Source organism: Vipera berus (assembly GCF_964194415.1).
Source record: "Vipera berus genome assembly, chromosome: 1".
Classification (NCBI taxonomy): Eukaryota; Metazoa; Chordata; class Lepidosauria; order Squamata; family Viperidae; genus Vipera; species Vipera berus.
Window position 1 is genome coordinate 129202546 of NC_138202.1, and position 24630 is coordinate 129227175.

Consider the following 24630-nt stretch of genomic DNA (forward strand, 5'->3'; position numbering starts at 1 on the left):
AAGCCCACAGCACTCCTCTTGCCAAGGTTGAGTCAAAGCAGGTTCCTGCCCATCCAGATTCTTACAGCTTCCAGGCACTTAGCCAGCACTGCCACCCCATGGCTTCTCTGGCTAGGGATGGAGAGATATCATTGGGTATCATAGGTTGATACCAGACCCCATACTGGATGGTTTCATGTTGTAGAAGTTAAAAGAGAGGCCTTGAGGTACCCCACATTGCAATGGCCTAGGGTTCAACCAGTCCTCTTCTACCAACCAGCTTCAGAGAAGTCCAGGAGGGCCCAAACGGTTGCTTCACCTCCATCAAGAAACCCTCCAAAGGTCACTGACAAGTGCGACCAATGCTGCTTCAATGATGTGCCCTGGCTTGACCCTAGACTGACAAGGAACAGGATAATCTACTTATTGTTAAGTCAACTGATTTAAATATTAATAATTCAATTGTATAATGAGACAGAAATCTATATTGATTGATGTATTTGTACTTATTAACTTGACACATTGTCAACTGCATTTGGACCCATGGCAGTTGACAAGACTGAAACATCTGCTACGGGGAAGACAATTTTTTGATCTGTAGGTGAAAGTTTTGAGTGTCAACTTTTCCTATTAATTCCTCCCATTAAATTCTTTCCCTCTTGCACGCCGGCCAAAATAAAAGGCACACCAGACTCTGAGGAGGGCATCAACCAAGGCAACTCTTTAAGAAAAGAAGTGGCCACCAAGATATCATATATCCCAATCACGGCCACTCTCTCCCCAGCCACGCAAGCAAAAAAAAAAAGGTGAGAATCGGGAGATGGGAACCTAAGCACGTCCCAAAGAACTTCTCGGGGGGGCTTCCAACTCAGGAACATTATTTCGCTCGCCCGGCTGACCACGTGACCTGCGCTTTGGCCAAAGTTTGCGCGCGCCCGCGCGTACGAGAAAAAGAGAGAGAGAGAGAGAGAGAGAGAAAGAGAGAGAGAGAGAGAGAGCGAGCAGCTTCCGTGGAGAATCTTCTTGTTCTTCGAAGCGCAATTTGAGCTGCTTAATTCCCGCTGCGCCGGCTCCTTTTTCCGCCTCTCCCTCCCTCCCTCCCCCGCCGCCCCGCCACTGGCGGCACCTCCTTTCCCCTCCGGTATGCGAAGAAGGCCGGCCTCTCTGGAAGAGCTAATGGTGCAGTTGACTTCAGGGCGGGGAGGAGGAGGAGGAGGAGGAGGAGGAGGAGGAGGAGGAGAGGAGGAGGAGGAGGAGCACCCGCCGCGGATTAGAATGAAAACAGATCAGTCAATGGATTTGGGTTCCGGAGATCATCTGACTTGAGTTAACCAAACCCCAACTGGGTTTCCAAAGTTGGGAGAGAGAGAGAGAAAAAGAGAGTTTCTTTTCTCCTCCCCTTCGGTTCGCCCGCCCGCCCCCCTTTTCTTTTTTGAACTTTCCTCAATTGGCGGTGGGCGAGAGCAGAGCTCTCTCTCTCTCCTCCTCCTCCTCCTCCCCGTCTGCCTTAATTCCCCCCCCCAGCTGCGCGTATTGATGTCCTACGCGGAGATGATGGATGGCAGAAAGGCAGAAATACGCCAGCAGCAGGGGCGCTCGACACTTTTTTAAACTCTCCCGGCCCCCTTATCCTCTCCCCCCCCGGGCGATCATCAATGAGCCTCGGAGCGGGAGAGAGAGAAGGGGAAAGAATCCGCGCGAGGGTCGGGAAGGGCTGGCGGCGGCGGCAGCGGCGGCAGCAGCAGCAGCGAAGACTTCGCCTTTCTTTCAAAGGGGGGGCAGAGCGACGGAGCACGAAAAGGAAGCCCGGTCAGCGAAGCCCACTCGTTCTTCCGCGCCCCTGAAGCGGACGATGGGGAGCTGGGCTGGCCGCCCTGCTCTGGAGCCGGAACAGCCGCTGGCCGCGTGAAAACTTCTCCGAGGGTAAAGTCGCGGCTCCCGTGACTTTTTTTCCCCCCTCTCTCTCCCCCCTCCCTCCCCATCGCGGCGTCTGGGAATTCTCCTGGGGAGGGCCTGGAGGGGACGCGGCTTCAAACGAGCGGCGATTTCTCCGCTCCCTCCAGAGAGATCAGGGACGAGGGAGAAACACGCATTTTTCCCGCCTCCTCCTCCTCCTCCTCTTCTTCCTCTCGGGTGGGTGTGACGGGCCATAGGAGAAAAGAAGGGGAAAAAAAGTTGGGGCAAGGAGGTCCCCCCCCCCCAGCAAGGAAAGGTTGCAGCGCGGTTGCCAGGACGGAGAGAGGGGAGAAAGAAGCGGATCCCAAACTTAGCGGCCGCGCCCCGGCTGCCCCGCTGCAACCGAAGAGAGCGACCTAGCCCGGGGCGAGTGGGACAGAAGGGTGGGTGGGTGGGTGGGTGGGTGGGTGGAATTGGCTAGGCCCGATCCGGCCGTAAGGTGAAGCCGAGCGAAGGGAGAGACCGACCTCCTGTCCCGCCGGCCTTCTACAGTGGGGCGGGGGAGTGGGGAGAGGTCTTCGCGGGTAGGTCGCCTTGAAACTCCCCCCCCCTCTCAGGTAGAGAGTCTGCTGGTCCGGAGCTCGATTGGGCTCAGTCTGCTCCCCTCTCCACGTTTGCCCAATTTTGCAAGGATTCAAAGCGGACGCTGCGTTGGTGGAGGTGGGGTGGTGGTGGTGGTGGTGTGTCGTCCCGTACCTTGCCTGCAAAAGCGTCTTCGGTAGTGCCCGGGGACTATTTTGCGGACACTTTGGACCGAGTTGTAGGATGCGTGCGTGCCTGTGTGACTGTGCTGCTGCTGCTGCTGCTGCTGGGATGCTTCTCTGTGCGTGCGGCGATCTAAGGCGGCAACCTCGTGGCGCTGTGATGTAACAGCCTGACAGTCGCTCCTTTGCAACGCAAGGTTTATTTTTGTATCTTTCCAGAGACAGAACGTGGCCGAAGTTCCTGTAGGCTTATTTCCTGGGTGTGGGTTGGGAAGTGGGGGTTGAGGGGGGTGGGGGGGTGGGGAGAGACAGACAGACAGACAGAGACCTCTGGATGCGAGTTAAGTTCGCGCATTCGCCTCCCAGCCACGATGTTTTCTCCCCCCTTCCCGCCACCCCATCCTTCCCCGGTCCCCGAAGCGATCTTTCAGCAAGCATATTTGCGAAGGAATTTCAACCATGCACCTCTGCAACTTGATCCGCGTGTGTCGGGGAGCGGCGTGGAGCGAACTGGGCGCCAATCCTATTAAAGGGTTTGAAGAGCAAAGGGGATTCTCTCTCTTCCACCTCAGGGCTGAAAACAATTGCAAAGAGAAGGAGCTCAGTTCGTCAGGGATGCCTTATTAACTCCAGTATCTTCGTCTCGCCGCCAAACTCACCCGCACTCGATTTCCATCATTTGCTGGGGTTTCCCTGTTAGAAATGTCCCGGCAGAACTGCAGACTTTTTGCCTTCAAGAGTTGCTCGAGGCGCTGTTAGGCTTGGGCTTCATTTAACTAGAAGTCGGCCGAGATTGCAAACTCTTAGCGGTCAGCACTCCGTAAAAGAATATGGTGAATAATAGCCAGGGGCCTCTGGTACCTTTCCTTCTCTAGGGAGTTGAGGTTTGGAGGCAGCTGTGGGGTTGTAAAGTTGTGTGAGGAGATGCTGAGAAGTTTTGGATTGGTTTAAGCCAGGAACAACTGGCAACGTAAGAGTTTAGTTTCTCATTAAATTTATCTCATCTACACATAGGACAGGCAATGAAAACAACTTTTTAACACCATTGGCCACCTTTCATCATAAAGGCCACAAAACTAATAAGCTACATAACAGAGAAAATAAAAACAACCAGAGTTTAAGAAGTGGGAAGATCTTTATGCACTTGAATGGGAAGTCTAACTTTCTCTATGCATAGTATATATGCCAACAATATTCTACCCGTCATCACTGATTGTATGTAAGTTTACTCATCAGTAAGTTCAGCATTTTTTTCCCAAATGAGCGTTTCTTTCTAACAGCAACATGGTAACAATTCAGAATGTGTTTAACATAATTAAACCAACTGAGTTCAGGAAAACTTTGGGAGTACATTTATTAAAGGATAGAGAAATGAATCCCCAGCATAGATTGAAATCTATGATGTTTTGTCTTTTAAATTCTTAATACACTTAATTTATGTTGGTTTATTTTATTTTATACAGTTTCTAAAATACTGTGTCTGGGTACACTTTTGCAGCTCTGGGTTTTGAAGTTCATGTTCTATTGACTGCTACCATTAAAAAGAGCAGTTGTAAAAATCACTCTCTTATTTTTTGTGTGGAATTGGGTCTCAGGGGATGGCCAAGAATTCGAAAGTAAACGTGTCTCTTGCCTGCTGCATAAAATAGCATTTAAACAAATATTGTATTGGCATGTCCCTTGGACCTTGTGCCAAAAGGATAGAGTAAATAAACGATAAAATCCAAAATATACAGAAAGGGGAAAAACTGATTTCTTACAAAGCTGCATGGATCTCATCTGTTTGTTCTAGTTCCCTTAGATTTAAGTGATTTAAGCTTTACCAGGCTGAAGGTAAAGCAAATTTACTTACATTTGTGTGTGTGTGTAAAGCAAAGCAAGTTATTTTCCTTCACTTGGAAAAGAAATTTTTACAGATATCAGAGGTTTTCCTAGCTGCAAATGTTTATTGCACATAGTTCACACACCAATGTCTACTCTATGTTTGTGTGTGTTCCTGTGGTTTTTAAAGTTCCATTTTACCCTGTGTGCTAGGAAGTGGTGACACCTGCCTTTGACTTGCCCTCAAAATAAATGACAGATACAGTATGATATCTCATCCAGTATGGTCTTTTCTCTCATGCTGTCTCTCAAGCAAATTACTCTCAGTGGAACTTTTTGTGGGACAATTAAATGTAAGGCAACTTTCCAAAAATCATGCCAAGAAAATTGCAGAAACTATATAAGTGTAATCTTTCTAAAGGCTGCCCATAATTTTTAGAAGATAGAACTGTTTCTTCTGTCTGATAATCACTGTTTTCTCTGTAGTGGCTTTTTTCATTCTGTGGTGTGCTTTTCCAAAAGAGATAATCTTGAAAATGCGGGTGTGGTGAAAGAGTAATTTGATCCTGAATCCTCTTGTAGACTTAAATGTATCACTTTGAAATGCCCAGAAATGTTAACTGCTCTGCAAAAGAAAATATGTTTCCATGAATATGAGTTCTAGCTTCCTTTTAATATCCTTCTTTCTTAACATCAAGGAGGAGATATGGATGGAGGTATCTCAGTACGTATAAGTGATGTTTGCAATGCAGTTATGTTCATTCAAGAAATAAGGCGAAATATTCAGGCCATTTCTTTTGGTTGTTTTTCTCTTTTCTCCTGTTAGGTTTTTTTTAGGTTAGGGTGATTAATTGATGCATGATACATCTAACATTGCTAGTCTATATGCAGTTTTTTTCCCCTGAAGTATCATCTGTTGATCTTAACCTCTTATTGCATTCTGAGCAAATGCGAATGAGTTGGCCACTTTAGCACTCATTCCTATTTACTTTCCCATAAGGTAAAAACTTTGTTGACTACATGGACAATCATTACATTGCATTTAAAGAAATACATCTATGCAAAATGTAATGCACTTTTATTTTTAAATTACTTGATTGGGGTATAACTTGCTGTAGTGGCTCCTCTAGAGTTATAGGACAAGGGAGGAGTCTGGAGGTGACAGTTAATTACAAAACCTCCTTAATCAGATTAACATATCAAAGAGTTTTCAGTTTTATTTAGCACATAAATAAATATCTTGGCTTTTGAGGAAAAGAGCCTGGAACATATACTTTTTAAGGGGCAACTCCTTCTACCAGAGAAGTCTTTTCTAGAGACCCCCAAACCATTTATAGAAGCTGAATAAATGTTGCTAAGCTTGCTCGCTAAACTTCTGGTGGCCTACTGTAAGCCAGTTGTTTGCACTGTGTCCTGAAAGATACACAAATCCTTCAAGCTTTTTGTATTCTCAGAAGTGCCTTGTTCACAACAGAGTTTCCAGGACAGATTAGCAAAGAAAGCAAATGCAAGCAAGCAGCTTTCCAAAACTCTCTCTGTGTATTTGTGTAGCAAATACCCAACCATTGCTTTCCTTAGAGTGAGTACACTTCACCATCTTACCAAAAGATTTTTGAAGTAGTAGGTTAAAAAAAGAGCTTATTTTGAATGCCCCTTCTTTTAAAATGTGGTTATTATCTAATTATGGCTTCAAGCCTTCTCTGACACTTACTGGGGCTGTGAATGTTTGCTTGTAAGCTGCGGTTCGGCTATCTGAATTTTTGTGAATGAAGTAGATTGCTTTGTGCTAATTTGCTTGAAAAGTGTTTGACATATACTCAACATTAGGGTGATTACGGAAAAGAATTGGACTTTATTTGTTAACATTTTGAAGGTAAACCCTGTAGGGTCAATTACTTCTTTAACACACAATGACAAAACGACGACAATATTCTTATTTAAAAATGGCTAAATTTTATCATAGTTGTATCTACTTACTGGATACTTACTATGTGATACTTGCACTTAAAAATAAAATGCAGAAGGAGATAAGTAATTTGGAATATTCCACAAAGTGAGTCACTCTAAGGATAGGGTAGCAACAGCAATGACTCTCAGTATTGTACTTGAAGATTATATATTTTATCCAGGAGTTTTATGGAGGCACAACTGAGTAAAACCATTTATTTAAACCCTGAAGAATGTTTATGAAATTTAGATTTTGGTTACCTTGGTTATCCAGAGTAACAGGGCCAGAACTCACAGAAGATTTATAGAAACACAGAATAGAGTTTCCCTTTTAAACAAATTACAAAGTATTGTTGTTCTTGTTATTATTATTACTGTTATTCAGTGTTGAATGAAATAAGACAGGCTAAAATTCTAGATGCTGATTTTCTGTTTCTTCCTTTTCAGTCTTCATTTCTCTCATCTTGAAAGGCTTTTAAAAGAAACCTTACCCTGATTGAAGACTTTTTCTCCCTCTTTGCTGCTAAAAAGAGTAGGTGGGAACAGAACCCACATTAATTTTGTGCATGGGGGGAGGTTAAGCTTTAAGCAGGCTCTGAAGTTTTGGGTTAACTTGAATAGGTTAATGTATTTTTTTTTAAAAAAAAGAGGAGAAAAAAAAAGAACACACATTGGTGGGAAGTGTGTTTTAACTCTGAGTGCCCGATCCCATCCATTAGCATAAGAAAACCAGTTTTAGTGCATTTACTATTGTATTGACTGAAGAGTTCCAACAGTCAGGAGGAGAAAGAAAGTGAAAAGCTGTAAAGAAATGATGGCCTATTCAAATTCTTCAGCAGCCCAAAGCTCTGGTCATCTGGCTCTGAAATCAGGATCTCCCTTTTATCTCCCCTTTGCCTTTCTCTAGCCTTTTTCACACGTTCGCTTTTGTCAGGGTTTATTGATCATGTTTTCTTCTCTGCAAATCTGTGGAAAATTTAATGAACCAAAAACAACAGTGAAATCAAAGGAACTTTTAGCACTAAGTTGAATTCTGCATTCCCCTTCAGTGCCCCTTCCCACCTTTTAGCCCCGGAGAAACCCCCTCTTGCATTGTCTCTCTACTGTAAGACATACAGTAGAAAGTGCAGGAAACAGCTGTGCCTTCTAACGGTTCAGAGGGAGAAAGTTTGTGTAATGTGTGCGACTGGACAGAAAGCCCAATTATAAATGCTTTTCTCTTCCTTTTCATACCTTTGTGAGGGTCAGATGCAAGGCTCTTGGCTGCTCACAGGGTAGCTTATGATAAAGTATTTCCTTTCAGTTGAACGAAGCCCATTAATTGCCTGGCATTTAAACCTGAGTTGCAATGATTGCTGATTACCCATTCTTATTTACAGCCCCAATTGTTTTAGTGCCCTGATCTTTGCACATTCCACATCTGCCTTGCCTGGCTGCTGCCTTGGCGTGTTTTATGATGCAAATGTTTTTGTCAACTTGCAAATAGTTTCAGTATCTGGATGATCTCAGGTGGTGCGGTTGAAATGCAGTTCCTTTCCTCCCGGTTGGACTCGAACCCTGTAATTAAATGGGGCTTCCAGACCAATTATGCTTCTAGGTTTTCTTTCAAGCAACTTATGTCAGGGGGGGCGGGCAGGGGGGGAATCATTTGAACTGTTCCCTCTTTATGATTCAGTCATATTTGATTTCTAAGACACTGAACAGTAGTTATTCTTAAGTCTCCTGTTTTATTTCTTTTGTGTGCCTGTCTGGCAGGATAGTGGAAAACTGAATTTAGCACATGTAAGATGCTTATCTTCTATTAGCTTCAGATAATGTCTCTCAAATAACCACATTTTCTCATTGGTCTGTGGATATCTTTGTAGGACAAAGTACGTTACAAACAAAATCTTTTACTTGATCCCCAATAACTTGTGGCTGCTTGTTAAATTGTTATTATTCTCAGCCAAATTTGCTGACTATCCTAAAGAAAGCTGATGAATTATGAAAATGGATGCATGTTGTGTGTGTGTGTGTGTGTGTGCGCGTGCACGTGTGCGTGCGCACACACACACACACACGCTTATAGCAACCTGGTGGATGGTGATGGTCACGTTTGCTGCCTATTTCTTACACCCTATCCGCAGCATTTGTATGGGATTTTTACATTCACATGCCATCAAGTCTTTAACATGATTGTAACAATAGTTTTATTCTTTTTTTAAAAAAATGGAAATGTAAGGCTGCCTATTAGCTGAAAATGCAATCAAGAAATAGCTTATCCTCAATTATCATTTTCTGGAGATACATGAAAGGATATGTCTAAGGCAGCATGAAGTTTGTTTGCTTGATATTTTAAAAAATTCTCTGAGGAAGTTAAGGAAAATTTTGGATGAGTGTGACTCGCCAGATACAGTACTCAGAAAAGAAAAAGAGGTATGTGTTCTCTTTGCTGAAATTTCTGGATTAATCTCTTGCAGGTCCATTAAATGGAATTCTGAAAACAGATATCACAGATAACTGATATTAGTCAGAGAAGTTCCAGTGTATACAACATTCACCAAATCAGAAGTAAAAAAAGTGTCCTTTTAGTTGTTTTCTGGTGACAATGCCGACAAGTTCATGCAGCTGTACTGGCCATCATCTTCTTGAACATTTTTTTCAGCTTCTCAGACTAGTGCACTATCTTAGTATTTTCTGGTTGTCTCACACCCAAAGATAGTAAACAAGCCAGGTAGAAAGAAAAGAGAGTAGGCCATTATATGTCAGTAAAGGAATGTACATCCTTAGATTTTACAGGTAGGTATCAGAGTGCCCCTGTAGGTGCAACCTAACAGTCTTTGTATAAGACAGTTTTCCTCTGAATGCCAAGGCCCATTTTTATTTCTATCAGAATGAATATTTGAATAGTTCCCCCATCAAATAATTATCTACCTCCGTCATGTATCTGTTTGAAATGGGTCTTCATTCAGAGTTGTAGTCAGGAACTTTGGCTACCTCATGCATTTGTTTGACACACCACAAACTTGTAAGTCAGTCTTCTGCAGCTTGGGGTCCTCCAAACAGACTGGTCCCACAGCAGGCAGAATTCTCAAAAAAGCACAGCATATCTGCCTAAAAACCCCCAAAACAAAACAGAGTGCTCTTTCAGTCACCCGATTGGGGAAAGCTGACAGAATCTTCAGAGTGTGGTGCTTAGTTGTGGCACACCAAAATCATGGGACTTGGAGATCAGTTGCTTGGATGGTTTATTTCTAAAGTTCAAGGCTACTTAAGAAGGCTGGTCAGCCAGTCATCCGTCCAAGTGCTGGCCAATTTGAAACCCATTTTGCTTAACATTTAGATTGTTTCATGAAGTGACCTTCCCATGTTCCATCCATTTACTTACTGAATACAGAGCAGGGAACAAGGCTTGGAGCCATTATCCAGTTGATGGTGGGCCTGCGTTTGGCCACATTATAGGGTGGTAACTATCTGGAATATTATAGGCATAGCCGGGTGGGGAACCTTGGTTCTTTTATGCTGGCTCAGGAATTCTGGGAGTTGAAGTCCACAAGTCATAAAAGAACCAAGGTTCCCCACCCCTGGCATAGACCCTGGATGCAGTTCCATTGCACATTCAGTCTTCATTGAAACCAAGAGGATTTGAAATGAGCAATAGCAACAGACCCAGCATCAGAATCGAGCTCTCTGTGCTGAAAAGGAATGAGGTATACAGGGAGTTGTCAAATTGCAACCATTTATTTATGCTGGAATTGAAAAAAGGGTCGACTGATTGTCGCACTTAGAACTCTTGTAGCATCCGTGATCAAAATTCAGATGTTTGGCAACCGCCATGTATTTACAACTGTTCCAATGCCCTGTGTTCACATAATCATCATTTGTGACCTTCCCAGCTGGCTTCCATCAAGCAAGGTCACTGGGGAAAACCAGATTCATGTAATGGTTGTGTGATTCACTTTATAACTGGAGCAAAAAAGTTTGCAAAACTGGGCTCTACTGACTTAATGACTTTGTCACTTAGCAACAAAAGTTTCGGTCCCAATTGCAGTCATAAGTTGAGGACTGCCTTTACCTTTTTTCCAAATTAAATATTCCTCACCTTCCTCCTGTCTCCAAGAGGTGAAAGGAAAACTTCTTCATTATGGTAATGTTCATATATATTTTTCTTGCTTCATACTGACTTGCTGAGGTTATAATAGAGCTCTCTCCCATTTTTTTATGCATTGGTAGAGAAAGGGTATGTGGGATCTGTTGATTAAGGAGAGATCTGTTAAAAGAACATCAGGTCCATAAGATTTAAGATTCTTTTTCAGAGGCATCCTTAGCAAGGGCCCTTTTGTGACTAGAGGACAATACAATAAGTCAGGCAGGAGCTTCTGAGCTGCATGTGGAAAGGGCCCTGAAGTACACTTGTGTTAAGTTGAATTGATTGAGATTTAATAGCTGTTAGTGGCTCTGAATGGTAATGATTTTCTTGAGTATCTTCACTACAGTTTGACATTAATAACCATTGGACGTGTGAACGTGAATCAAACATGTGATTTACTTCCAGAGAAGCATTTGCCCACCCTCCTTTTTAATAATTTAGTTATTTTGATGCTTAAAAACAAGCAAGCAAACAAACAAAAAAAAACCTTTGGGTTTGAGAAGCACATATATCTTGCAAGTTTAATTTTGTTCTCCAGAGGTTGTGGGGGTTTTTTTCTTTTCAGTATAAATCAAACCATTATATTGCTGGGTATGATGAATTTGTTTTAGATGCCATTATGAATTAGGGTTATGCTAATAGCAGTTATATAAGTATCATAATTTATTTAATAATAGATTTCAGTATTTGAGCCCGTTTCCTGTATTAATGATTGTGTACATGCATGATGATGATGATTGGCTATTTGCTATTAGATCACATCTTGATTGTTGTAAATTGAGACATTTCAGTGAATTTTCCAGTTTGGGGATGTAAGGAGTGAGAAAAAAAAATCTGGGATTATTTCAAGTAATATTATCAGCAAACTTGCCTTGTTTACCATTTCAAACTTCTTTTTTTATGTAAGCTATGTGGATATCAAATACATATCATTTATACAGGTACATGTAGGCAAACAACAATAAATGTTTCCAAACAAAGTTTTTTGGGAAAAATGGAAGAAGTAATAGATTAAGGAATGCATCATAGAAGAAAATATTTGTAGCCCAGGGTTAAAATGGTCCTTGGTGCTCTCTGAGCTTGGTAGTTTTCTTGCAGACGTTTCATTACCAAACTAGGCAACATCATCAGTGCACAAAGCAGATGAAAACCACCAAGTTCAGAAAGCACCAAAATCCCCACAATGCATCATAGAATGCATGATTTAAATGGACATTGCCATATTGGGGGTGGTGGTGGCTCAAACTCTAATATAGATTGCTGCTAAATGCTTGTTTGTCATGTTGGGACTGTCAGGGAAATGGAAGGCAATGTTTACTCAGCAGAAAGATTAATGGTTTATAGGGAATTTGTTGGTTTATGTGGATGTACTATGTGAAAAATTAATTCCTTCATTTTGTATGACGTTCAGACTGTCACTTGCTAGGTGGAAAAAAAGAAGCACTCTGCATGAGTGCAGAGGTTTGGGGGCTATTTTGTTTTGGGCTAATACACAAAAAAGTGTAATAAATGTACACATAATTTGTGGATTCCTGCTCATTGGTGAATGTCTGTATTAATCATACCTATAGCTTTTTGCTTGTTTTTACTCAAAGGTTAAAGAAAGTGAAGGACAAATGACACATAAATATAGCCCAAATTGCTGAATATGAGGGTAGATTTTAGCTTTGCTTTCAGAAATGGAAGTTTGTGAATCAGATACTTGACAGCCCTTCAGTCTGTCATTTTTTTCTCCTCAAATATTGAAACAAAGCACCCTGGTTTGATATATTGGTTATGGTTGGGCTTATGATCATCAATTTTGCCTTTGATAGCTCAGTGACCTAAGGATCAAGGTTTGGAGTCTAGTTTTTATTACCCAAAATGCTGTGTCTCTTATGAAATACATTCTGACTATTAAAAAACTTGTGCTAAAGTTAAGAGTCTAAGGAAATCAAAGATAGACTTCAAGCAGGAGAAAAGCACAAACTCATCAAAAAAATAATCTGTGAAGTGAATCTTGTATATCATAGGATTGATATGTATGAAGAATTTGCACAGAAGTAACTCCCTTGATTCACACATGCTGTAAACAGACCAGAATTTGGTATATGCGATTATGAATCATAAATATATCCACATTGTTGGATTTGGAAGAGGCAGCACTGATGGAATGTAGGTAATACAGGACTTATAGGGCAGAATAGGATTAACTCTCATGAGGTATGCAAGTTACACCAGCATATCCTTAATACTAGATGCAAAAGATAAAAAAATACCATATACACATGAGGAAGTGGTATTACATTATTGGAAGTTGGCCATAGTGTGTGATTATGCACAATATTTGGAAAAACTGGCCAAGTATAAATAGGACAAATTTGGCTTATTTGACCATGATTGACTTGAATGCCTCTTTGCTTTTTATGATCATGCAGCACTATAAATCTCTGGTTCATGAAACCCGCTATTTTACAGATTTTATTATAGCTGACAAATGTCATGTTCTCCCCACACCAATCATCCCTCAAGATATTGGGGCTTTTGACTTCTACCCTTCACCTGAAGAGACGACTTCATAGGATAGATATAAACTGTTATCTTGCAGAACTAAAAGGTGGGCCTCCTGTATCTTATCAGCACACTGAAATTGCCCATCGGTCAGAACATTTCCTGTATGTCACTTTTGCTCTATCCAGACCAGAGTTTCTCAGTTCTAGGTGCAAAAATTCAAACAACGTGCAGTGCTCAAGGTAGGGCTTTCATTGACCACTTTACTTTTTATGCTCTTTGTTCCCCTTTACCATTAGTAGCATAAAATATAACAGGATCTACAGAAGCTCAAATATTCTGTGCTATCTGGCAGATTTGCCTGGCAGTTATTCTCTTTGAGGATCCCAGTGCTGTTGATAGCTTGCACAGCATCCTCCATCTTTTTGTCAGCTAGTCACATGACTATGGCCTTTATCCCCACTGAATTCCTTCTCTAAAATCCTGTTTTTGTTTTTTTCTGGTTGGGAAAAGAATCTTAAAAAGCTCCCACTCTAAGAAATGAAAATATGTTTCCTTGCCTAAAAGGAGATTGCAGTTTTCAGAACTGAAGTGTGCCATGGGTTCAGCTGAGGATAGCTTCTTCATAGATCTAGTGATCCCACTGAGACCTCTGTCCAAGTAAGGCACAATCCCATTGGTATGGCTTTTGACTTCTGGGGCAACTTGATGTCTGTCTGCCTATGAAATAACCATTTTCAGTCTTTGAGCCTTTTCTCCCTTGTGGACCCAAAATATAATATAAAATATCTCAATGAGTTTAATCATTATATACCGTTAATAATGTTTGAGTTTAATATGATATGTTAATATCATTATAATATAATGTGGGACATGTGTGGTCATGCATATTGCACCTGCCAGGAACACCTTAACACAGTGTGTCTTTTCCAAGATCTGCCATAGGAACCCAAGGAAAAATGTGGCTGCTTTAAGGTGTTCTGAACAAGTGCTATGTACATCACTATATATGTTCTGAATCACAGTTGCTCTTTGAACTTAGCTTTGATAAATATAGTCCAGTGATTATCCCAAGACTTACCCAGTATAGGTATTAAAGAAATATATAAGACCATAGCTGGGCCAATAATGAGGAAGCAGCACTATTGTCTTTGGGCTGCAAAAAATCTGGACAACCACCAGATGGCATCAAAACAGGGTGGATAACAATCGATAATTAAAATAAAATAAAATAAGAAAATCAGTTTTTTTTAATTTAAATGGTACTTTTTTATTTTTATCAAATTTATTTTAATAAAATGCTTTTGGAGTAAAAATCTATCTAAAATAGTTTTCTATTTAAGATACATTAATAATTTAGTTTATTCAGCATGAAATGGAGCTTAGCTATGTAGCATGAGACTGTATGTTCTGAAGTATTTACATTTTTGGTAAACATTCAAAGAATCCAAGCTCTGCAAGCTGAGATAACATGCACTGCATTGATACATTCACACAATTTTACAGTAATCATGAGATAAATCATAAATCATAAAAGTTCAGGAATATTCCTTTATCCCATTGTTTTGCAAATCTATGTACACTACACGCTGTATGATTGTTTGAAGAGAAATGCATCTGTACCAGGCTCTAAGTGTTTTAATCAAATAAAAGAATTTGAGTAGTTTTCCAACTATGTGTGATTAACCTATTAACCTAAAATCGCTTCTGATATTGTTGTTTTACTAACTTGATAGCTTATTATTCTAAATAGGAAACTTTCATTTTGTTTGCAAATAATAATATTAAGGATTCTAACTACCAGCAAGAATGAGTCCTTACATTTAAAGAGCACCTGTCATTTCAGATCCATCATGGCAGCGTCTGTTAGCGGGTCTCCGCTCACCTTCTGCCCGCCATGTCCCTCATCTTGTTGTGTCACTGCTGCATCACCAGCCGTCCCATTAAAGTGAATGGGACTGTCGGTGAGTTAACAGCGGATCAGAGGAGGAGCCGCTGCAGGACAGACATGACAATTGCTCTTTAAAAATTATGATTTGAATTGAGTTGATTTAAATCAAGCCTTTTTACTAGTGATTTAAATCGTGATTTAAATCGACTTGATTTAAATCAAATCTACCCTGCATCAAAGAGATGTAAAAAACTACTTCTGTGCTGCTGTCTCATATTGGTACTCTAGATCTGGAAGTGCTAATGAGCTTTCAAAGTATAATTGAATAACTAATTTGCCTCAGTGTGCCTTTATTTTGTAGGAGAACCTGTAAGGTGATGCAGTTTCCTGTATTTTTCATGTGTGCTATTGGAAAAAAAAGTCTTTATTTGGTGAAATACACATTAGTGCACCTCATATCAGAGGAGAAAGCAGATTAGAATATTCTAAGAGATAACTTCATGATTTGTAGTAGAATTCCACTCATAATTAGAGCATATGCTGCACAGACATTAGACTGCTGAAACTTAGATGTTTCAGAATGAAGAAAGAATGGGTTTTTGAGCGATAGAACTTAACAGTTTTGCTTCTGATATATACCTTACTGCCTCAATATGACTGTTATTTATGCATCTCATTCCCTTTCCCAACTGAGTGTTGTACCCCTGATTTGAGCCAGTCTTTTTTCTATTGGGTTTCAAGCTGATTAATATAGAAGTATCGTAGAGCCTATATAGTTGAAGTTGTTCCACTCTGGACCAGAGTCTTTCCTCTTTTTCCCCAACATTTTTCTTGACACACTGGTTGTGAGAACTTGGCTCTAAGGCCCAAAGCAGAACATAAGCACAATACAGTTCCTATATATGATGTCCCCTGGCAACTGATACTTTTTCTTCTTCTGTTTAATTGATTCTTGGAGAGACCTGGACAAGTAGTTGCTATTTTGTTGGAAAGATTTCAGAAGTGGTTTGCCATTGCCTCCTTCCTAGGGCTGAGAGAAAGTGACTGGCCCAAGGTCACCCAGCTGCTTTTTGTGTCTAATGTGGAACTAGAACTCAGTCTCCCAGTTTTTAGCCTGATGCCATAACCATGCACAAATCTTAACTCTCCAACTGATACATACAGCCAATTCATTAGAAGATCTGCATTCTTCTTTATCCTACTGGCAACTGATGAGACAGAAGTCATGCGTTTTCAGGATATTTTTGATTAACTGCTCAGAATAGTTTATTGAGGAATGCCAAAGTTTCCAATTCTTAGAGGTACTGTATGGTATTATATATATTATATGTGAGACACTGAAAATGACTCGGGCTTCTACAGAAAGAGAAAACTGTGCTGAAGCTATATGTTATATAAGGTTGAAGTTTAAGGGACTACTGGAGAAGCTTTCAGCTACACAAAGGGATTATAGCATCCCTTTTTACCACTGGAGCCCAACTTACTTTGGAGCAATTTTAGGAATGACTTCCAAAATACTGCAAGAAGTTGGAAATGGGGAGATATCTTATTTATAGGTGGAAATACATGCAGATGTATTAGAATTCCATGGATTTGTGTCAAACAGGTATCACGAGGAGAGAACCAACCTGGATACATTTCCCATCATATACAGAGTAGTAGGATGTTGTTTCATTACAGTAGATGTTTGGTAACTCCCATCCCTGTTTGCACCAGGAGTTTGTTAAAGTAGGAGAGCAACTGTATCTTGCCTCAATCCAGCTTTCTTAGAGTGACAGATACTTTGTGATAAAGCCATTGGATTAACATGCCTTTGGAGATTCCAGGCAGAGTTCCATGTTGATACTTGCAGACTCCAGAAGTATCCAAGATTCTTTCTTTACTTGTCTTCTCAAATAAAGAATTAATCTCAGAGATTAAGCAGCTTTGTTGCCAAAAGATTCTTACAGCAAGATCTAACATAGTACCAATTTTTTTCCTCCTCCTCCTTCAGGGATCCATTCAATATCTAATTATATAAAGAAAGAATTGGAACATAAGCTCCAAGAAGAACAATGTCTAGTTTCATGTATGGTATATAAACTAGGATTTTATAGCCCTTCCCTTCAAATGTTATTTAGAGCTTTTCAGCTTTAGTGTTTGTGATGATTTCTGAAATCAAAACCAGAAATCCAAACTTTTGCCAGACCACAGGCTCCTTAGTGCCAGACTTGGGAGACAAGCGCCACATGTTTTGGTATAATTTGAAAGCACAACATATGTTATTTTTAACCCTTTTCTTTCTCTACCCTTTGCAACTATCTAATCCCTTCCTTTACTAATCCAACAGATTACCTGTAGTAAAGGTTTGGGTGACTATTTCTTAACAGTCGCTCCAAAGCTGCAGTGGCAAAGCAGCCCAAGAACCTGGACATGGACAGTTGTTTCTTTTATACAGATAGTCTTCGACTTACGACCGCAATTGAGCCCTAATTTTATGTTGCTAAGTGAGTCATTTGTTAAATCAGTTTTGCCCCATTTTACAATCTTTCTTGCCACAGTTGTTAAGTGAATCACTGCTGTAACTCGATTATTAAGTGAATCTGGCTTTCCCATTGACTTTGCTTGTCAGAATTTTGCAAAAGGGGATCGCTTGACCCTGGGACGTTGCAACCATCATAAATGTGAGTCAGTTGTCAACCATCCGAATGTAAATCACATGACCATGGGGATTCTGCAATGGTCATAAGTGTGAAAAATGGTCATAAGTCACTATTCTCAGTGCCATTGTAACCTTGAGCAGTCTTTAAATGAAGTCGAGAACTACCTGTAGTGCCACCGTTTGATATTGTAACATCTTTATCAGGTAAAAAAAACAACAACCCCGGGCATCCAGAGATGTGAATCTTTGCTTAGAAGAATTTGGCTCTTCTGCTTTTAATCAGAATGGCATCAGTTTCATGTGGGATCTCCTACTGTAAGTTAAGATCAAGAACTCCCAAGGATCTAAACAAACGCTCCAGTTTCTTTCTCATTGTGGGAAGTAATTTGTTTCAGTTTATCATTAGATCTGTTATACCATTGTTTCCAATGCCCTAGAGAAACATTGCATTTGGACTGACTGTTTCAACTTTATAATCCCTTTGGTTTTAATCCTATATGTACCGGTAATTACCAAGAAGCAGGCCCCATTGAACCTAAGGGGAATCATTTTGAGTAAACTTTGCATTGTGATTCCCACCCGAGTTCAATGATGTTTATACAAGCATTACATTTCTTTATAAATATTGGTAATAAAATATAATATATGTATAACTTTATTGAGCTCCCTCCCTCCCTCCCTCTCTTTCATTTATTTTATAATCGTTATAACTTGCCCCAATCTTACATGGGCTCTGAAGAGTATAAAGATATCCCAGATGTTTCTTGACTTATTCATCTTTTCTCTGTTTTGTTTTGCATTGTATCGTGTTATAATTTCAAAACTATACCAAAATACTAAAATGTCCTAATAATCTATCCATGAGAAGTGATATGGTTGCAAAATTGTATTTGCCAGGCATGTTATTGTATAACCTGCAAAAAGCTGAAAAATCTGTAGTTCATGCCAACTTTAAAACTGCTGGACATTATTCAATTTTAGTTTTAGGATATAAATGATCAACATGAATCTTTGGAAAGAAACAAAACTATCAGAGTATCCATTTTTCTCATAGCTCATTCTCCTTTGTTTTTGAAACTCTGCGAGAGTAATTTCACCCTGTTAGTCAGGATGACATCACAATGCTACCTAATCATTTAGGTTTAAATCTGCAAAGATGTTATGGTTACTAAATAAAGCCAACTCAAAACAGGGCCAAGTAAATGGGATTTATTTTATTTTATTTTATTTTTAGAAAAGAGTCCAAGGAAAATGTTTTGAGGCATTCTCATGAATGTCCCAAAACATTTGATCTTTCAGTCTCAGCTTTAACTTGTGATTTTGTTTAAATCCCATCTTTCTCTCAGCCTTAGAAAGTAGACAGTGGACAACCACTTGTGACTATTCAATTTTTATTTTATTTTTTTTTTTAAAAATACAAAATACAAATACAAGACTTCAATTTTTTTCTCATGAATGTTCCAAAACATTTGATCTCCCAGTCTCAGCTTTGACTAGTGATTTGTCTCAATCTCATCTCATACGTATCAGACTATGAGCAGCAGTTCACATGTTCTACCTACTTAGTATTATTAAACAGACAACGGGATTGTAGAAGCCAAGCATTCCTCAGAATATGTGGGTGATCCTAAATTTCAAAGGGATCACCAAGAGTGTCTAGGATGTATCATCTAAAGAAAATGTCAGTAAGATGAGAATAATCTGCCAGTGGGGAAAAATATTTTATAATTAAAATGGAGGATCTAACAGAAGATTCCAGTGGTGGATTCTGTTGGTAAAAACTTCATATTGTTCATCTGGGTGAACCTGCTATGGAGCAAGGACAACTGTTCTCATTCCCTAGCATTTTCAGTCTGGTATAACCACAGTTATACATTAGGGCAATTGTTTCAATTGTGGCTTCTCAACTCAAGCTATTTTAAGAACCATCTTGCAAATATATTTGCTCAAGTTACTTAATTAAAGTTAACATATTGTAGGACTTTCACATGATGGAAAGAACATCTAGAGATTTATGTAAGGCAGGTGTTGGATATATTCCATAATAGGTTATGGGCTCACATTTGGAAATGTTCTTTTTTGTTTTATATAGCTCTCAAAAATTACTTAATAAGCAAGTTAAGTAATGGACTGTGCATATAGTTAAACCTGCATTTGAGATTGTGTGATGCTCTTAAATCCAGGTTACATATTTATGATATTAGTCATGGAAATTTTCCTTGCAGGAAAATAGTACTGAAATGGCTCAGGAAGTTGTAGTCCTGAGGTAGAGTGAGTTAATTGACTCCGAAAGCCTTTAAACACAACAGAGAGCCAGTTTAGTCTAATTGTTAAGGCGCTAGACTAGAAACTGAGGAGTGGTGACTTCAAATCTCACCTTAGACACAAAGCCAGCTGGGTGACCTTGGATCTCTCAAGAGGCTTTAGAAAGCATATAGATAGATTTCACCAATAGACTATGACGGTTCTTCTTCTTCTTCTTTTTTCCAGCATGATTCACTTTCTTGGGATCAGGCCAAAAAAATTATGAACGCATGACAATGAAAAATAGACTCATTATAAAGTTAACAAGGCTAGTTTAAGGAACAAACTTAACTTTTTTTTTATTTAAATTGCCGTTTCTGGAGGACTCTTGAAAGACCAAGTATCTGGTTACAGATAGTTTGGAGCCATTTCTTATTAATAACTGTAAAGACATCATCGCTGTAATTAATAAGATGAGACATGTAACATGACAACACCCTAGAATATGAAAAAAGTTCAAGAAACTGGATTAATTTACAAACATAAATAAGATTCTTCTTTTCTTTGTGCTTGCTGAAAACGAGATGGCACATGTATGATCAGAAATCCACTTTAACAGTATCATTTAACTTCAGGGACTTTGCTTACAATCCAAGATTATTTTTCCTGTCAGAAGTCTGTTCTTCAAGACTTCAGAGTTACGTTTTTGGCTAAAAATGAACACATTACCTGTACTAGCAAAGTATGAGATGTTGAAACTTATACCCCAATCACAACATGGTGTGACTTCTAGAAGAATGACAGGGTTTTTTTGGTATGAAAACCATTGGAATTCAAACCCAACCTTTCCAACCTGTATAAATAATAGCCAACAACATCTGGAGACTAACCACTGGGAAATTATGACCTGGTTCGTTACTTTGATCTCCACAGAAACCAATTAGGATTGTGCAGTCCTAGAGTTCTTAGAGAAATCCTGCCATGATCTAACGGAATTCTTGAGAAACTACTAGTAAGCTATTACTATGACAACATAAAGCTCCAGAGCTTTAAGATTTGATATAATCTTCAAATATTTAATCATTACTATTTAGGCATCTTACCCTTTGCTGAAAAACCTGCCCAATCACTTGGTTTCCAATCATTTGATTTGCTAGTAATTGCAATATTTTTTCTTCAATATCCAACCTGCCTCTCCTTTTTATATGAACTCATTGAACTGTACTCTTTATAGCTTAGTCTCAACATTTACTCTTTCCTCTTCTTTCTCTGTCCTATGGCTGTGATTTTTTCTCTCTCCCTGGTACTAGATTTTCCTTCCACTTTTGGGTCATTCCCTTCAACCCAGTTCTGGTTGGCTCTTAGCTTCTGTTGACTTGTGAGTGCGCCAAACATATTGGGGGTCAAAATGATCAGAAGGGTGTTTTATGGTCAACACATTTTAGGAGAATTGGATTGGGGAAAACTGCTTCAGACAATAGATACTGTATATGTATCTTTTTCTAGAAAGTGATAGAATAGCATTTGGAGTGACCTCCAAAGAATACATAATATGCAATTCAGGATCTGATGTGGCAGTATGTGTGGTAGCAAAGCATTGAAGTATGCAGCATATTTAAAACCAATTATGGAAGACAGTTTTAGCTTGGATCTAATTTGTGATCTAAGCCAACCAACACTTTCATGTTGCTGTCGTCCCCCTCCTTTTCATGGAAGAACTGAGTTACTGGTATAGATGTTAAGAGCTATGGCTGTATTTGTTTCTCTAATTACATGGATCTCCACCATCCAGCTCGTGCGGAAGATAAACTACCATTTTACTGGAGATGCTGCAGCTTGATTTAGAGGCCTGTTTTGCCTAATTTTCCAGTTGAGCTTTTCAAGATAAGGAAAAGGTGCAGCCTAAGAGACACATTTTAGGCTTGCAAGAATCAGAAAATCTGCTCTTCCCTTGGCTAGCAACAAAAAATATTTTTAAAATGTAGACAAGATAGGAATGTGGCTGGAATGTGATTGTTTAACTTTTGTTTAAATGTCAAATGGCAGTTTTGGGGATATAAGCCAGAATACAGTGTGATATATTAAAGCAAAACGCTTGTTTTCCTTTTCCCCCGAAAGAAATAAAAAGATTATTTGGTCCACATAAGAATCCAAATGGCTTAGTATAATTTCTCTTGTTTCAAAGGTAGTCACAACATTCATAATGGTAGCAGTAACAAAAAGACATCATTTCCAAAAAATGGGCCAGAAATATAAATTGTGCATTTATGTGTTCATAAATGTAAAGAAGAGGAAGAGACAATTCTAATGTATGTGTCATTCCTTTCTTTACTCTTTTTGCTAATACTGCCAGCAGCATTCTCAAGGTAGGGTAAAAAAAAACCAAATCAAAAGAATAAAGCATGTGTGCATTACATGGACATATGTTCAATGGGGTAAGCTTATGGTAACCTATCATGACTGCCATATTGCCTTTGTTTGACCATTCCATGAAGGATGCCACCGAATACCATTATGGCATTGTATTTTTTTTCAAGAGTGAATTTGATTATGACTGGTCAGTTGCAGATTAAAAAAACACTAAATTTATACCAAGGATAGGCTTACAGACACACTTCCTTTGCACCCAGCATACTCCCTTCTTCACTGTAAGTTATTTACTTTTAGATTACTTGAATGAAAAATTGTAATATAAGAAAACCCAGCATTTTCTTGATACATTTAAGGGTAGTTTGGGGCCCCATAACTATTCCAAGACAACAAAAATAACAAAGCAGTTACAGCTCAGTGCTTTTCCCCTAAGCTGACAAAGATGTGTTCCTAACCTGCTCAGAAATGAAAAGTAAAAAAGGGAAGATAAGGAAGTAAAGGATATGTTTGGTGTAGAAAATAAGGATAGCATCATTGCCTCTCACACTGAGATTTGATGATCTGGTCATATCCATGACAGCCGCCATTTAGGAGAGGTGCATCTATAATGTATTTTCAACTTTCTAAAGGAAAGAATACGCTGGTTTCCTCCTCTCCCTCCCCCCCCCCCCCGCAGCCACCCACCCCAGAATTGGCCAGCCCTAGTTTAAACAAAGACATATATTTTCTTTCTTTCCCCATCCTGGACATTGTAATACAGGATAACTTGAAAACTATAGGTAAACTATGAGGATGTTTGATCATTGGAATGATAGATACATAAAACAGTTGCCCCAGAACTGTTAGCTGGAGTGACCCAGTGGGACTACTGGGAGAAATAAATGAATGAAAAGTTCTTACTTTGTCTCCTTTCAGTCATTTTCCTCAAAAAGTAGGCAATACTATTGCATCCCTGCAGCAGAAATGATTGAACTGTCCAATCATATGGCTACAAAAACAGGTCAAATGTAACCCATTCTTAGGTGAGACTACCCACGGCCTCTGTCCTGAGTGTACACTTCGGCCATGCCTCTCTTTCCAATTTGAATTCAGAACAATAGCATAGCTCCTATGTTTAGGAAAGAGTGGGGTGGGTTTGAATCTCGTCTTCTGGGAGTTTCAGAGCAGCAGCTGGATAAGCATCTGACTCCTAGGGGTGGGGACATGTACAGCCTTCAGGCCAAATTCAATTGCCAGTGAAAGAGCTTTATCTGATTGGTACTGTCCATAGGTATTAATCAAGAAAGGAACTATAGAACTTGTGAGAGACTGCTCAAGGTTCCGTTGTATGACTTTTATATACAAGTCATGGGACTGTATTCAGAAAACTTAAAAAAATAAAAGTTGCCTTTCTTCTGAAGGGGTGCATTATGCTGCCAAGTTTACTTCAGACCCTGGATTGTTCTTTGGATAACAGGGTGATAATGTTATATAAATGAATAATTTCATTATCTCTCTGTTGTTGTTTTTTGTATCTAGGATGAGCTATCCAATTCCTTTCTCATATAGATTGGGCTATAATAACCATTGGGTTAAAACAACTTTCTCAGTCAGTCAACTTACTTTGCAAAGCTTGTCATCAGAAAGGAAAGCTGATAGAAAGAGAGCTGAGAGTTTGCATGCAGAGTGTCCCAGGTTCAGTCCTTGGCATCAAAAGGTGGAGCTGAGAAACCTTTGTCAGTCATAATCAACAACAGTGATGAAAAATGATGTTTTGGGGACAGGATCCACACATTACTTTAAGTATACATGAGTGTGACACTAAGGGCACACGACATTACATCCGTACACTACATTAAACAAGGACACACTGAGTAAATTCTAATGTGGTTAACATAGCATACTATGTGAACTGAGCCAGTGAGGCTTGTAAACCAAGGCTTTTAATATGTGTGAACTCAGCAGATTGTGATTTATTCTCTAAATCATAAACAAATAATGGCTTAGTAGTGTATGTCATCCCAGTGTTTTATTTTCTTTAATCTGTTACAGCCTTGTCATGGCTATCCAAGATTTGAAACTTTAACTTTCTTTTAAGCATCTAATAAAATAGCCTCAATAAGCTACTTGAGCATAAAACATGCTCAAGTTACAACTGAGATGGCCACCAGGGTTTCTAGTTTTGTGCAGTAGCACAGCAGCTGAGAGATCGTGTGGCTCTGTACCCTATGGCCAATTTTTTTCTGTTTGGGGACCCTAAATGGGCCTAAACTCGCACCTGAGAGACAGCAAAGAAGGAGCAGTGCCCCGCTGATTGTGGAGGACAGCGGTCGATCCAGTCGTCCAGGGAAAGCCCTCCAGAAACCAGCAGAAGAAAGGCTAGCTTCACTCCAGAGTCTATCCCAAGCTACAAGCAGCCAAAGCCAAAAAGCACTAATTTAAGCTTGATCATAAACAATGTGTTTGGACCTGGGTAAGA

The 24630-nt window shown here is 39.7% G+C and overlaps 1 protein-coding gene across 1 annotated transcript in view; it reads left to right on the forward strand.

The window, feature by feature from the left end:
- Positions 1-1529: 1529 nt before the first annotated feature.
- GLI2 (GLI family zinc finger 2) overlaps positions 1530-24630 on the forward strand; it is a gene marked incomplete at its 3' end in the record, with an annotated part of 274691 nt that continues 251590 nt past the window's right edge. The window contains exon 1 of the mRNA XM_081340777.1: positions 1530-1902. The remainder of the gene's footprint in view (positions 1903-24630) is intronic.